This window comes from Rhinolophus ferrumequinum, chromosome 9 (assembly GCF_004115265.2).
Source record: "Rhinolophus ferrumequinum isolate MPI-CBG mRhiFer1 chromosome 9, mRhiFer1_v1.p, whole genome shotgun sequence".
NCBI lineage: Eukaryota > Metazoa > Chordata > Mammalia > Chiroptera > Rhinolophidae > Rhinolophus > Rhinolophus ferrumequinum.
This window is the reverse complement of record NC_046292.1, coordinates 46711616-46727111: the sequence shown is the minus strand read 5'-3', so window position 1 is coordinate 46727111 and position 15496 is coordinate 46711616. Positions and strand designations below refer to the sequence as shown.

The window sequence follows — 15496 nt, the reverse complement described above, 5'->3', positions numbered from 1 at the left end:
CAGGACCCCTTGTGCACTACTGGTGGGATTGCAAAGTGGTGCAGCCACTATGGAAAACAGTGTGGTGGTTCCTCAAAAAATTAAAAATAGAACTACCTTATGACTCAGCAATTCCACTCCTGGGAATTTATCCAAAGAAATCAAAACACTAATTTGAAAAGATATATTCACCCCAATGTTTATTGCAGCACTATTCACAATAGCCAAGATATGGAAACAACGAAATGCCCATCAACAGACAATTGGGTAAAGAAATTGTGGTATATTTATACAATGGAGTATTACTCTGCCATAAAAAAGGAAATCTTACATCTGCAACAACATGGATGGACCTAGAGGGTATTATGCTAAGTGAAAAAAGAAAGACAAATACTGACTGAGAAAGACAAATACCATATGATCTCACTTATATGTAGAACCTAAATGAACAAATAAAACAGAAATAGACTCATAGATACAGAGAACAACCGGATGGTTGCTAGATGGGAGGGGATTTAGGGGGCTGAGTGAGAAAGGTGAAGGCTTTATGAAGTACAAATTGGTAGTTACAAAATAGTCAAGGGGATGTGAAGTACAGTGTGGGGGATAGAGTCAATAATAATGTTAAAATTATGTATAGTGTCAGATGGGTACTAGACTTATTGGGCGGATCACTTCATAAATTATATAATGCTTAACCACTATACTGTACACCTGAAACTAATAAAATATAATACTGAATGTCAACTATAATTTATATATATATATATACATATATATATATATATATATATACACACACATATATATATATGTAGTCACAGGATGTAAAGTACAGGGAATATAGTCAATGGTATTCTAATAGCTATGTATGGTGTCAAATGGGTAGAAGACTTGTTGGGGTTGTCACTTTATGAAGTGTATAAATGTCTAATCATTATGTTGTTTTGTACACCTAAAACTAATAATTAAAAAAAATAATAAAGTAAACAAACCTGAAAAAAAGGAACTATGCTTTGAAAGTTAAAAGCATTTCACCACAGAAGACGGTATCATTATTAGTATTATTATTAATTTCATCTTCGTACGCAAAGTAGTATATTATTAGATCCACACATCCTCCTGGTCTCCTTTCATGAACACTCAAAAAGAAAAAAAGAAAAAACAAATACAGCAAGTCAACATGGAAGGGTTAGGCATTTTTCCTTCATACAAAATTACAGGCCACCACCCAAGAAACAAAAAGACAACCAAACTTCAAATACGGCATAATTGCTTATCCAAAAATGTACAATATTTGAAGATTTAATGTTCAGATTAGCATAATTACTGGTATCCTCCTGACTCTGCTTTTCTCCATGTCCACAAAGTCTTCGTCACTAGGAGTCTCACCAACATCAATGAAACAAATGAGCCAAACTGTTTTTCTCCCATAGCGTGACCCGGAGAAACTCGGGTTGCTGAGGGTCAGGTAGTATCAGGCTGGCCCAAAGACCAACCACCAATTACAGTGCATTTGCAAAAATAAACAAACAGAGGCCAATAATAATATTCCAGTGCTCTGGTGCTTTTTTTTTTCCCCCAAAGGGATCAAAGTTGTAAGCGGAAGTAAATTAAGTGAGAGGAAAAGACTGGTGGAGAGGGGAATTGGGCAGAGTAGATCCAAACTCCTAGCTGAGTGGAATAGAAACATTCCAATAAACTACAGAAGTACTAAGAGGCTGCAAAAAGACACTGGCCGCTACTCTGATCCCTTAAGCAGCCTGAATAGCTGCATTTGCGTTTTAAATGACTTACCTAAAATTATATATACAAGTGCAACAAATCAAAAAAAAAGAGAGAGAAGAGACTGAAAAAGCTGGGGAATGTGTTTTTAAGGAGTCACCCAGGTGAAGATTTCAATGTCTGACTTTGCTTGCTTGTCCTATTTGCCAAAGGGCACGGAAGGTGCAGGTGTCTGTCCAGAGCTCCAGGCCAACTTCTTCCATGGAAACAAAAGCAGATGAGCATTTCTGACCCTGGCCTGACTCAAGTAGGCCCCTGAGCAGCTGCCTGACTCCCAAAAGCTAAAATGTTCACAGCGATACAAACCAGCATGCAAAATAATAGGTCATCTGTAAAACACAAAAAAAGATAAACAACTAATTGGCAACAGAAGAGGCTGATGGGGGAAAATCCTCATTCAGGGCCGCATATACTATGAAAGTTTCAACAAAAAATTAAGTACATGCATTAAACAAACCACGAACTGGCAACTAAGTAGGAAAAAGAAAAAACAAGCTCAATGACCTTTTGTGAATATATTTTCCAGAATAAAAGAAACAAATACGCTTTCTATCTAAAGCAACACATACGGTTTTTTTTTCTTTGTTTTTATTGGACTTTTCACCCTCAATATAATTGTAGGTTTTAAATCATTTCCCCTGATACATGGAGAAGTCCATCTTTTATTCACCCTAGTTTCTGACATGGCATTCACACAGTCCAAACAGTTTTGGGGGCCACAGACTAGCCATCACTTTAATGGCACAAATATTTATTAAGCATCTACTCAGTGCCAGGCACGGTGGTAGGTAGGCTCTGTAGGGGATACAAAGATGTGGCGAGGGCAATGGAGCTTACTAAATAGTAGGTAAGAGCACTCTCGTACACATACCCAATTATACTGGAAGACAGTATCATGAAGTGCTAGAAGACATTCATTCCATCATTCATTCAACCAACATTATTGAATGTCTGCTATGTGCTGGGCACACAGTTCTGAGCGAGGTCCTCTCTACAGAGCTTTCAAATGCATATTACCATTACATACAATATTGCTGAACAAATGAAAATTGTCCAATTTCCTAAAACTAACTACAATTTGACGTTCCAAGGGAAAAACCTGGTCTCTGATTTAGCTTTTTCCATTAAACATAACTGAGTTGAATTTTGAGGATTTTTTCTAAAGTGTGCTTTTAATGATGAGTAACCTCATGGCTTTCTAGATTATTTAAACGGTTAAAAAAAATTGAAAGCCAACTTTTTTCTTTTTCATTTTACTATTCCATATTTTGAGACCTCCAAGACCAATATCTGCTTCTCTTATTTAAAAGGTGAGTGGGAGCACTTAACAGTACTCAGAGGCAGTGGGGCATGATGGAAAGGCTTTGGACCCAGACACACTGGAGTTGGACTCCCAGTTCAATCCCTGATCAGCTGTGTGACCTTGGCAAGTGACTTAGCCTCTCTGGGCTCAGTTCTTTCATCTATAAATTGGGGTCAGTAACTACTCCCTCACAGTGAGTGGTCATGAGGATTAAATGAGGTAATAAAAATGAAGTCCTGAATGGAGTGCTTGACACATATAAAGCTTAATAGTTGGTAGTTATATTTTAATAGTATTTAAACACTTGAAATTACATTATGGGAAATAACTCTAAGTACTGCATATTTTATAAGTACTACTGTCTTTATTTTACTTAAAGGGAAATTGGGACCTGAAGTATGTCACAAAGAGTTAATTGTCAAGTTGTGTAGTTATTCAAGAAATTCAGATTTTTCTGTCCATTCACCCATTCATCCATTCATTTAACCAAAACTTACTGAACACCCGCTATGCCCCCAGCCCTCCTAGAGCATAGGCTTTAGAATAGGAATAAGAAAAATGTTTCAATAAAGGGCCAAATAGTAAATATTTTAACCTTTTCAAGCCATGCAGTCTCTGATGCAGCTACTGAACTCTGGCAGTGTAGCACAGAAGCCCTCATAACCATTGTGTACATGAATGTGTGTGGGTGTGTTCCAACAAAACTTTATTTTTACAAACAAGCCACAGGCCAGATTTGGCCTGGAGGCCTTAGTTTGCCAGCTCCTAATCTAAAAGAGTCTGGTTTTATTTCCGAAAAGTCTTCTTTATTTATTGGAATTGATTCCAAGGGACCTGAGGAGGCAGAGCCAAAGGTAAGGCAGTTCTCCATTCCACACCAACTGCCGGAGCCACCCAGACCCTTCTAAATCCTATGTCACTCAGTGAGTACAGAGCGAGAACCCAAAGCAGGCAGTGGAGGTGGACAGAACTTTAGCTTGCCAGAGTCATTAAAAAAAACCTTGACTCTCTAACACCCTCCCAGCATAGATGAAGAGACAAGAAGTGCCATTTCGTGACCGTAATCATGACGTAAGTAACAGAACCTAGAGTTAGAACCAAGCCTCCAGTCCAAAGAGCCAGAATCCTTTCTGCGGTACCTCAGTGTCCCTTTCCAGAAGGAAAAAAGAAAGATGGAGGCAGGGGTTCCCCTGTAAAGTCTACCAAAAGCAGCTGCCCACAGAAGCCTGTGGGATTTTGGCAAAAAGGACATGCCACAAGTCTCTCTTTGGCTAAATGGGGTTTTATGACAACTGACTCTCTGAGGAGACACAAAAATCTTGATTTAAAAAGTAACCTAGGGGCTCAGTTGGTTAGAGTACGAGCTCTCCACAACAAGGTTGCCAGTTCAATTCCCGCATGAGATGGTGGGCTGCGCCCCCTGCAACTAAAGATTGAAAACGGCGACTGGACTTGGGGCTGAGCTGTGCCCTCCACAACTAGATTGAAGGACAACAACTTGGAGGTGATGGGTCCTGGAAACACACTGCTCCCCAACATTCCCCAATTAAAAAAAAAAAATTTTAAGTGACCTAAATACCTGGACCAATTTCTCACAATTAATTGCCTACCTGGCAAGTTAGGAGCACTGATCATTAACTTCTGTCCATTTAGGGGATCTCCCAGCCCAGCTCCTGGCCACTCCTAATGTGGGCTTTTCAGGCACTGCCCTATATGAAGGGATGTTCATTTCTTTCCATGTCCAGCCCACTTTAAAGGAAAAGATGCTCAGAGCAACACAACGACAGTCATATAAGCATGAACGTACCTTCTTGCCAATCTCCCTAAACTACCTTCACCCAAGTTAAAGCACATTACAGATTAACCTCAATCCCATCGTTTTGCACCGTCAGATGGTTCTGTAGCCTGTGAGCACTTCCTGTCTTCCTTAAGGTCAGTTTTCAGACACAACTCAGGTTTCTGACATCTTACTGGAACCAAAAAGAGAGCAGACAGTACATGTGAGGCCCTGAGGTCCGCACTCCACAGTTCTGGCTTTTGCGGCAAACACAATGGATTTCTCTATCATTTATAGTTATATTTCTCCACAGAAGTTATTTACTTCCTAAAGGATTAAGTTTAGATTCCCTGGGCTAGGCTATCAAGCCATTTGTAGTCTGGCATTATTTCCCCAGATACCCTCCATGGGCCTCCCAAAATCCTTGCTCCAGCTAAATGAACTGCCAACCCATTCTCCCAGGGGTACCACGTGTTTCATACCTATATCCTTCCACCTGGTCTACCCTTTTCTCCTCTTTTTCCTGGCATTCACTTTCAAGACTCTTCAACATCCAGCTCAAATTCCATCTTTCCTGTGAAGCCTTCTCGAATGTCCTCAAGACAATTAATCGGTTCTTCTCCAAAACCGCAGCACTTTGTACCACTTATCACACTACATTACATTATTTAGATTATATGTGTGTCCCCATTCCATCTCTGAGTTCTTTAAAGGCTGGAACTGTGTCTTTTCCTCTCCAGAACTCAGCACTGGGTCAGGATACATGGTTAGGTAGAGAAATGAACCATGCCTTCTGCTTCTCCCTGATTTCTTACTGCACATAAAAGATTCTGGGCTAGACAGCTGGGAAGGCATTGACAAAAGGGAGAAAAGAGAATACTTTCGAATGTTCCCAGAATATCTCTTGACTCCTTTTGGCCATTTCCCAAGAAGCAATATTCTTTCCCCAAATCAACCCACAGGCTTTGTTACCAAATCCATTCACCTGCTGGTAATTTCCCTACACGCCTATAAAATGAACATAGGCACTAAATTCACAAAATGGATTTCTCTTTTCTTAACTGAATACATTTTTCCTGAATACATTTTGAATGTTTTTCCTCCCCCTACACAAACACCTGGCCTTTAAAATCAATTGAACCCGGGCAAGTTGCCTGCATCCAGCCTGTTTGTAGAACTGGAATCCAAGGGCTGGTAAGTTCAACCACTGATGAGTTTTCTTTGTTATATGAAATTTCTCCTGGTAAGTTAACCAGAATTGAACTCTGGGTATCTTCTTCATCAGCATCTCAGAGCACCTTCTTTGATCTTCTTCTGTGTCTTGCTTTCAGAAAACCCAAAATCTAAAAAGTTGACTGTCCAATGTCTTCTGGACTTGGGACAGGTGTAGCAGGTAATTTTAGTTTTACCAAGATTTTCTTACACAGATATTTTCAGGATTCCATACCCATGGCCTGAAGTGAAGTATACTCTTGAGCAACTTTCTTTCTCTAGTCAAGAGGAGAAAAACTCATTTGATGAAACCTGGCCCTTCTGTGGTCCCCCTACTCTGACATTCTACAGTACTGGAAGTGAACTCAGGTTTTCTGTGGTGCCTGTCTAGACACAGAGGAGAACAGTGGCTCAATTCTAAACTTCTTTGAAACGTCCCATTCACCACAGAGTAACAAATACAATGCAGATGTGACACACGGGATGCTAATTCAAACACAATTTGGAAACAGACCAGGTATCTAAGACCCACTGTTCTTGAGTCTCTTTTGCACTGAAATAGAGAGATTTCAGCTCCAGGCACTTCCTGCTGCTCTTCCTGGAAGCTTTTCTATCTTATTTTCCCCTTTGTGCCCAATATTTATCATAGACACTCTATGTGGTATTTGTCACACTGTAGAGAATCTATTTCTGGATCCCCAGTACCTAGCTAGGCTGGTACAGAGAAGTGCTTAATAAATATCAACTGAATGTTTCTGAATACCCTGACACTACCTTTTCCAGCTCACCTGCAGACTCTGGGATGGCCATACCTGACCTGGGACTGGCTATGGCCCCGAAGAAAGCATTCAGGACACTGAGTACAACAGGTGGCCTCAGCATCAATACCCCTTTGTAGTGAGTCCCAGGTGGTCATGGATCAAGTTGTATGACAAGATGACTACATCCAGCCCCAGGGTCCCTTCCGATAATTACCTGTGTTCTTTTGAAGACATCTTATCTTCCCAGATTCTGGTTCATAGGGGATAAAAACTATATCTCTTCTTGGCAATACGCAAATTTGGTGTCTTATATTCTTTTAATTTAAAAAAAAAATGTAACGCCCTATAATTCTAAACAATGTAAGTCAAAGTTCATTTTGCCTTTTGTGACTGACAAGCAATATAGATTGATTCACTCATTCCTCCCCTTTCCTATGCCCTTTTCTGCCTTTTTCAACTATAGAAACTAGAAAATGAAACTCAAATTCACAGCCTCCTGTGCAGCAGGAGAGAGGCATCTGACACAGTCCTGGCCAATGAATTATAGGTGATAGTCACTTGAGAGACTTTCTTTCCCAAAATAAATGTGTGCACTGACTACTGTTAGAACTGTAATAAGATAAGGTAAGGCAGGCAGGTATTCATTCATTCAACAGACATTTACTAAACACTAATTACTGAATTAATTAGAATACAAACTATTAATTACTGATTTAACTAGAATACACAGTAGGATGCTGCAACAACAAACCCAAAGTTACAAAAGCTTAGACAAGATAGAACTTCATCTGTCTCTCATGTACACATGCATTTCCAGATATAAAGTACAGGTATTCAGTCCAGGGCTAGGATGACAGCTTAGTGCGGGGAGGACCCAGGATCCTTCCATCTCATTGCTCTGCCATTCTGAAAATGTTTCCTTTATTCCTATCGTTGAAGGTGCCCCACATGTATTGCAGCCAAGAAGGTGAAAAAAAGGAAAGAGATGGCCCACTCCTTTCTTTCTACCCTGTTTCCTCGAAAATAAGACCTAGCCGGACAATAAGCTCTAATGCATCTTTTGGAACAAAAATTAATATATAAGACCCGGTATTACATTATATTATATTATTATATTATATTATATTATATTATATTATATTATATTATATTATATTATACCCGGTCTTATAGAACAGTAAGACCAGATCTTATATTAATTTTTGCTCCAAAAGATGCGTTAGTGCTGATTGTCCGACTAAGTCTTATTTTTGGGGAAACACGGTAAGAACACAACTCGGAAGTTGAACATATTACCTGGTTCACATCCCTTTGGCCAGAACCTGGTCACATGACCATATTCAGCTGACAGAAAGGCTAAGAAATGTGCCCATTGAAAGCTCCTATTGCTATAGAAGGAGGAGGAGAGTAACAGCAACAAACAACAGGAGGGACAAGTAGCAGCCTCTGCCACACTTCTATATGCCAGGCTCAGTGCTGGGTACTCAGGACAGAAATGAATAAATCCTAGTCCTTCCCCTCAAAGAGCTCAGTTATTACTAGAAACTCAAAAGTGTCCATGCACCTTTGTATCACCAAAGACCAGATCAGAGCCCTGCACTCTATCGATGTTCAGCAAATATTTGTTGATGCCAATCAGTAGGAACAGTATATACCACCCACCCCCCCACCCCCTCCAACCCGCCAGGACTAATACAATAATGTGACCAGTACTGAACTGGGACTTGGGAAACAACTGTAGACACAGCATCATCTGCCCTCAGGAGGGCCCAGTCTAGTCTAGGACACGACAGGGAACATATGCACAGAAAGATGATGTAGTAAGGTTTTGCGAAGCCCAGTGTCAAATGAGGGAAAGCTCTCTGAAGCCAGAAATGGCTCTGGATGAGGAAGGATGGCCTCAGCTGACTCATGCCAGCAGAACACACCTTAGATGACATGTTGGGATAGGTGAAGGTGGGGTAACTAGATGATCAGTGTTGGCACCAGCTCAGCAGGCAAGAGAGCCCACTAAGCCCAGTCGGGTGGCAGAAAGGACTGCCCTCTTCTTTCATCTGGCAGGAATCGTCCTAGACAATCCCAGCACACAGCTGCTGCTCCTCCCAGAGAAACAGGAATTGAATCTCTATATTCCAAACACAAGCCACCCAAACCCCCACCTTGCCCATCATTAATGCTTTCATGGTTCCAGTGAAAACAGCATTTCCCTAAAGCAATTTTCCCCTAAGTGGCAGAAGGGCAGAGATTAGCTACAGGTTGCCATGAAGAGCCTTAGCAGACCATCTGTCCGCAATGGTTTAGACTTTCACCTCCCCTCAGGCTTATTTCTTAAGGTCAGATGCTCTCAAAAACCCCTCCCAGTTGTAGGATTCTGAGAATCTAAGTTGGAATCCTGAGATCTGAAACCTTCTAGGATAAAAGTGAGGAACGCCTTGATCAAATGAAAAAGAAATCATTTGTGCAGAGGACACCGTACTGTGCCTGACAAACAGTCCCTCAGTGAGGACTTGCTATTGTCATTTTTAGATTACTTATGTAATTATTACTTTGTTGCTTCTTTTATATTCATAGCCCACCGAAACCCAGGGAGAATTTAAAGTGGCTGATGATACAATGATACAATATAACAAACATTTTTAAGTCGGAGCCAGTAAATCTATCACTAAGGGAAGAAAACTGGGAAAACACAAAGATAGGAAGTTCACAATATCCTAAAATGGAAGATAACTCTGAGTCACAAATTTTCTCTGAGCTTCTTTGAAGCCAAAGCAAAAGAAGAAAAACTATTTATGGAATTTATACCATATGAAAGGCACAAACAAGCTAACAACAAAATCTCCGAGAATGCAATTCAAAGTTTTTCTGAGCTGTGTACACTAGTTCCAGGGAACTTAACATGGGTATTTAAAAAGTTAAGAGAAAGTCAGGAGCAGGAGGCAGGCGGGTGCATAATAAACAAAGGAATACCAGGCTAAACAAAGTCAAATAGATTTCTTTGTTGCAGGGCACTGCAGAACCTTTGATATGCGTATTATAAATCTCCAAAGGGCAGTACAATGTGTCTTACTTATAATAGTTATCCAAGGAGCACTTGTTTAATGGAGCGTCTTACATTTTGGGAAATGCCCCTACAGGTGAATGGACAATCGCTACTATAATTTTATTATCATCATTGGAAGACAAATCAGACTACTACTCTTTACCAAAAGGTCATCTTTTTTGCTTTTCTTTAAGGAAACAAGAGCAAGGTTCTGCATCTTCCCAGCTTTCCTTTCTTAATTTGGGTTGCTTGTTTCATTCTAGGTAATGCATTATTAGCAATCATAAAAGATTACACTATACAGCATTTTAGACTTTGCAATGGACTTCCCCCTTCCTCTTTCTGTAAGCTGCACCTTTCTGGAGGTAGAAAGGACCTATGTTCTCATCGCCATTTTAAAAGGATGAAAAAAAGAAACCCACTGAAACTGAGCTTCAAGGTCAAGTTAGTCAATGGCAGAGCTGGTCCTAGAGCACAGGCTTCCCGACTCGACTACAACTGTGGCAAAGCAAGTCCCTCTCCTTCCTGAGTCTTTCCCCTTCCTGATCAGGTGCTGCTTTTATCTTACTGTGCGCCTGCAGGTGGGTGGCAATGCTGCTGACTCCTCTCTGGCTCAGTTTGGGTCCTTTTCTTTCATCCATTAATTAAATCATGCACTTTTCTTATAGGGGAGCAGAATCTTCAAAAGAGGAAAAGGAACCCTCCCTTTCAGAGCATTCAGAGATTAAAGTTCATCTGGCTGTGGAATGCTCGCCAGGGACTAAACGCATTACTGAGAGACAACTGCTGAAAGCCAGTCACACGTTCATATGAAAACACGAAGAGCGAGCTCAGCTGAGACCAAGATCTCCGGCTGCCTAAAGATGGTCTCTCCAGCATTCGCAAGGTGGCGTCGAACAGCAGAATGGTACTTCAGGGGACATTCATGTTCAGGGGCCCAGTTAAGATGACTTAGGATAAGCACTCACTGTCCACTGCAGTGACGTCAAGAGGCAGCCAGAACAAGAATACCCCTAGGAGTGATCAATAGGGGTGCCTCCTGACGTGGGATGAGTGTGCAGCTGGGTCATGACCATTCTCCCCTGCTCTGGGGTGAGTCCAGCCCCAAGCACACAGAAAAGGCAGTCCTAAACAAGGGTCTGTGTACTTCATCTTCATCATTCAGCTTCTCAAGTGTTCTTCACTAGGAGTTGTAGGCAGGAGGCTTTCCAAACAATAGAACATCCGTTCAAGGACCAAACTTTTTATTTTAAATAATCATAGATTCAAAAGAAGTTGCCAAAATAGTACAGAGGTCTCACAGATGCTTCCCCCAGTTTCCCCAGGGGTGACATCTTATCTAACTAAAATGCAACAGAACCATCAGGAAATGTACTTGGTACACCCACAAACCTTTCTCTGATTTTCCCACTTTTACAGGCGCTCATTTGTGTGTGTGCATATACAGTCCATGCCATTTGATCACGTGAAGATTTGGGGAACCACCATCATGATCAAGATACAGAACTGGTCCATCACTACGAGGTCCCGCATGCTGCCATCCCCCTCCCAGTACCTCTCACCCTGGCAACCATCAATCTGGTCTCCAGCTCTACAATTTTGAGAATGTTATATAAATGTATTTTTTGAGATTAGTTTTTGTTCATACAGCATAATTCCCTTGAGATCCCTCCAAGTTGTTGCATATAACAATCGTTCATTTATTCTTCCTGCTGAGTGGTAGTCCATGATACAGATGTACTACACTTTGTTTAACCATTCACCCATTAAAGGACATTTGGATTGTTTCCAATTTGGGGCTATTACAAATAAAGCTGTCAGGCGTTTGTGGGGACATAAGTTTCCTATCTCTGCAGACAATGTACAGGAGTACAATAGGAGCCAGCGCTCCTATGTCAAACCTTTTTTCAAAAAATTTTTGATGGAGTTTTCTAAAAATATGTATTTCACATACTACTCCGCCCTCTGAATTACAGTGCAATGTAAATTATTTAATCTTATTTTTAATTATTTGGGGCCACTATTATGAGCCATTGAAATCTACAGAACTATTTGTCATTAAATTAAATGGCCTCAAAGTGTCAAAGGTTTTGATCTCAAAGTGCTCCCATTCTTGCATTTGTTACAATTATTTTCCTCAAAGTTTAGAGATGTAATGCTCATATATGTAGCTATTGAGCCCCTGAAGTGTGGCTAGTCCAAACTGAGCTGTGGCATAAAAAATGTAAAATACACACCTGATTTCGAAGACTTGGTACAAAAAGAAGAATGCAAAACAGCTCTTTAATAATTTTTATATTGATTGCACGCTGAAATGATATTTTGGACATACTGGGTTAAAGAAAATATACTATAAAAGTAATTTCATTTGTTTCTTTTTACTTTTTTAATGTGGCTACTACAAATTTAAAATTATATGTATGGCTAAGGTTCTTATTCTATTGGACAGCCCTGGTCCAGAGGGGTTTTGTTTGTCTGTTTATATGCTTGTATCTAGGTTGCTAGAGGTGATTATTGTCTAACATTGAGATACACGGTATGCTACTATTACTGATATGCTTTATAGCATTAACATAATGCTGTAAGAAAATGGTAATTATCTGAATGAAGCCAAAATCTCATCACTGCTTTCAAAACTGCACAAAACAAGACAAGAACAGATAAAGATCTGAAATACAACTCCAAAAAATCAGAATTCTATTTCCAACTCATCCTCAATGAAATTATTAGGTTGATACAAAAGTAATTGTGGTTTTTGCACTTATTTTTAACCTTTTAACTGCAATTACTTTGGCACCGACTTAATACTATTTATTCACGTTCACACAATTCAAACCTCCATCTTCTCATCCCTAAATTCTTGCCTTGCCTATTTCACAGGAGTGTTGTGAAAATTAAATGGGATAATCCAGATGAAACTGCTTCAGTAACTATAAAGTAGCATGAACTTGAGTAGAAATGTAGAAGTTTTTTAACCAACCTCCACACACTGACTCACTCGATTGGTCCATTCTCTCTAGAAAGCACCTGCCTATGCCTGCTTCTGGACAAGCCACGCACTTCTATTCCCATGTCTTGAGTTTTATTCTAATAAGAATCAATAGAGTTTGGTCTCAAAGCTCATTACACAGTTATATTTTTTATGACTTTAACTGTACAGAATGTAAATTGATGAAACAAGAGTGAGGAGAGAGAGTTGTGACTTTTAGGAAAACTAAGTCACATTCTTTGTAAAGGTGAAATAAAAATAACTCCAGCCCACCGCCCCCCCCAAAAAAAATAAAATAAAATTTGCCACTGTATTAACTGTAAGATAAGGATAAAAAGTTGGAAAGATGGTAAATATCTAAAAGAACTCTCCATTTGCATTGCTTTGTACCTGTCTTTAAATTTCTAATCCACTTTAGAGAAACCCAGAGTGGATGTCACAGAAGATGTACTATTACTAAGGTGTGGATGTAAAAAAAAGATAAGGACCTCCAAACAATAGACCCAGGCTCAAAGGAAAAGCCTGGGCCCTAAACTATGGGGATAAAAATAATGGACATCTAGGCATTTAAAGTGAAATAAAATGTTTGATTTGACTTCTTCACTATTTGTTCACTCCCTGCTTTAACTGACCTTGTTCATGAACTAACTACTGCTGGATAAGAAGGTTTCTGCCTAATCATCATCATCAATGAAGGGGGCGGGAAGGAGGGGGGCGGAAGAAACCTCAAGAAGAAAACAGAAATGATTCAGTCATGTTTTAAAAATGGACGATGTCCATAAACAGAGCCACATAACACTTATGTCCACATTAAGAGTTAGAAAATTTTAAAAAACAGGTTAAAAAAAAAAAAGAGGAGGGTTCAGAAGCTGACTTTTTTAAGGCCACTCATTGCTTCATACAAAAGACATCAAGTACATGCAAAATTACAGCATTTTAGTAATGATAGCATAGCAATTCTCCCATCATAAGAAATAGCTGAACTGCCAGCACTAAGGCTCACATAAAATAATAACAATAATAATAGCAACGAGTAATATTTATTTATTAAGTTCCTACTACATGCTGAGAACATTACATTTCATTTAATACATTCACACACACCCATACACAGAGCAAAACTTACAACATATACATTTTATAGATGAAAAATCTTAAGATTTAAAAGCGTTGAGTAATACATTTATGGTGGTAGTTCTGGAATCAAGGATCACGCTACATCCTAGAATCACAAAAATCCAGACTATCAAGTTGCGAGGATGAAAAAGACTTTCTCAGCAGCGCTTCTCAAACATGAATATGCACGTGCATCACCTGGGAATCTTGGTACAATGAATGCAGAGTCTGAGTCAGTGAGTCTGGAGTGCATCTGAGATTCTGGATTTCTATCAAGCTCCCAGGTAATGCTGAGACTGCTGATGCTCAGACCACACTTTGAGTAGCCAGGTTCTGTCCCAGACACATCCACTCATTACCCTTCTCAGAAGGCCCGATTTCCTCCTGGGGACAGAAGTCATTCAGAACCTCATCGCCCTCTCTGCCTCCCTAACTCCTGCTTCTCCCCAGCTTCCTACACCCAGGCCAGGGCCGACCCTGCAGATGCTGTGTGGGTCAGAGCTCCAGGCATCCCCCTTTCGTAAGGGCCAGGCCCAGGAGCACCGAGAACAAGACCCACACCGCTTGGGGCCTTTCACCTCAAATTCTGAACCTACTCCTGAAAATATGCCAGTAAGTTCACTAACAAGTGGTAATTTCATAGGTAACAGAGCAAAACACCTTAAAGGAGCTGACAAGGTTGTCAGAATATCTTAAAGGAGTTAACGCTGTTCATATTTTCAACATCCATGAGGAGAAACACTGAAAGAAAGATGGAGCCAGGGTAACTGTAGGACCCCGTCCTCCCAATGTTAAAGCTTCTTATCTGTCGGCACAGCATCCCTGGCTTTGAGCCTGGCTGCTTGCCCATCTCCTGGGCTGAGGAAAGGAAAATATTCATGATCCTGCCTTCATTACGAGGGGAAATGTGAGCTTCTGCTTTTAATTAAGCATTTTATACTGATTTTCTTCTTTGACCATAAAAGATATCCAACTGCATATTTTCTAAATGATCCATACAGATCTAATAAACAATGTTTTTCCAGTAAAAAGGCAGCTCCCACTGTCTCCATTGTCTGCCATAAAAATTTGAGCTTTCCAATATTCATTGACTTGACAAACACTGAATGAATGCCTTTTTCATTTGTACCAGGTTCAATATGTTGGACGCTGAAGATATAAAGGAGAATTAAACACCATTCCTCCCCACCCAGAGTTCACAGTCCAGAAGGGGAGACAAACATGTAGACGACAACCCCAAAGGAGAGTGACAGTGCCTGTTTAAAACACAGAGGGGGCGGCCGAATGGTTCAGTTGGTTAGAGCGTGTGCTCTGAACAACAGGGTTGCCGGTTCGATTCCCACATGGGCCAGTGAGCTGCACCCTCCACAACTAGATTGAAACCAATGAGCTGCCGCTGAGCTTCCGGAGGGGTGGCCGGATGGCTCAGTTGGTTAGAGCATGAGCTCTCAACAAGGTTGCCAGTTCAATTCCCGCATGGGATGGTGGGCTGTCCTATAACTAAAGATTGAAAACAGCAACTGGACTTGGAGCA

General features: G+C 40.4%; 1 protein-coding gene and 1 pseudogene across 1 annotated transcript in view; one reads left to right on the top strand and one right to left on the bottom strand.

Annotated features, from left to right (window-relative positions):
* The window catches only part of ROR1 (receptor tyrosine kinase like orphan receptor 1), a 371075-nt gene that overhangs the window by 332794 nt on the left and 22785 nt on the right, over positions 1-15496 (bottom strand). The window lies entirely within an intron of this gene.
* LOC117026704 (14-3-3 protein theta-like) overlaps positions 1-15496 on the top strand; it is a 51723-nt pseudogene that overhangs the window by 29891 nt on the left and 6336 nt on the right.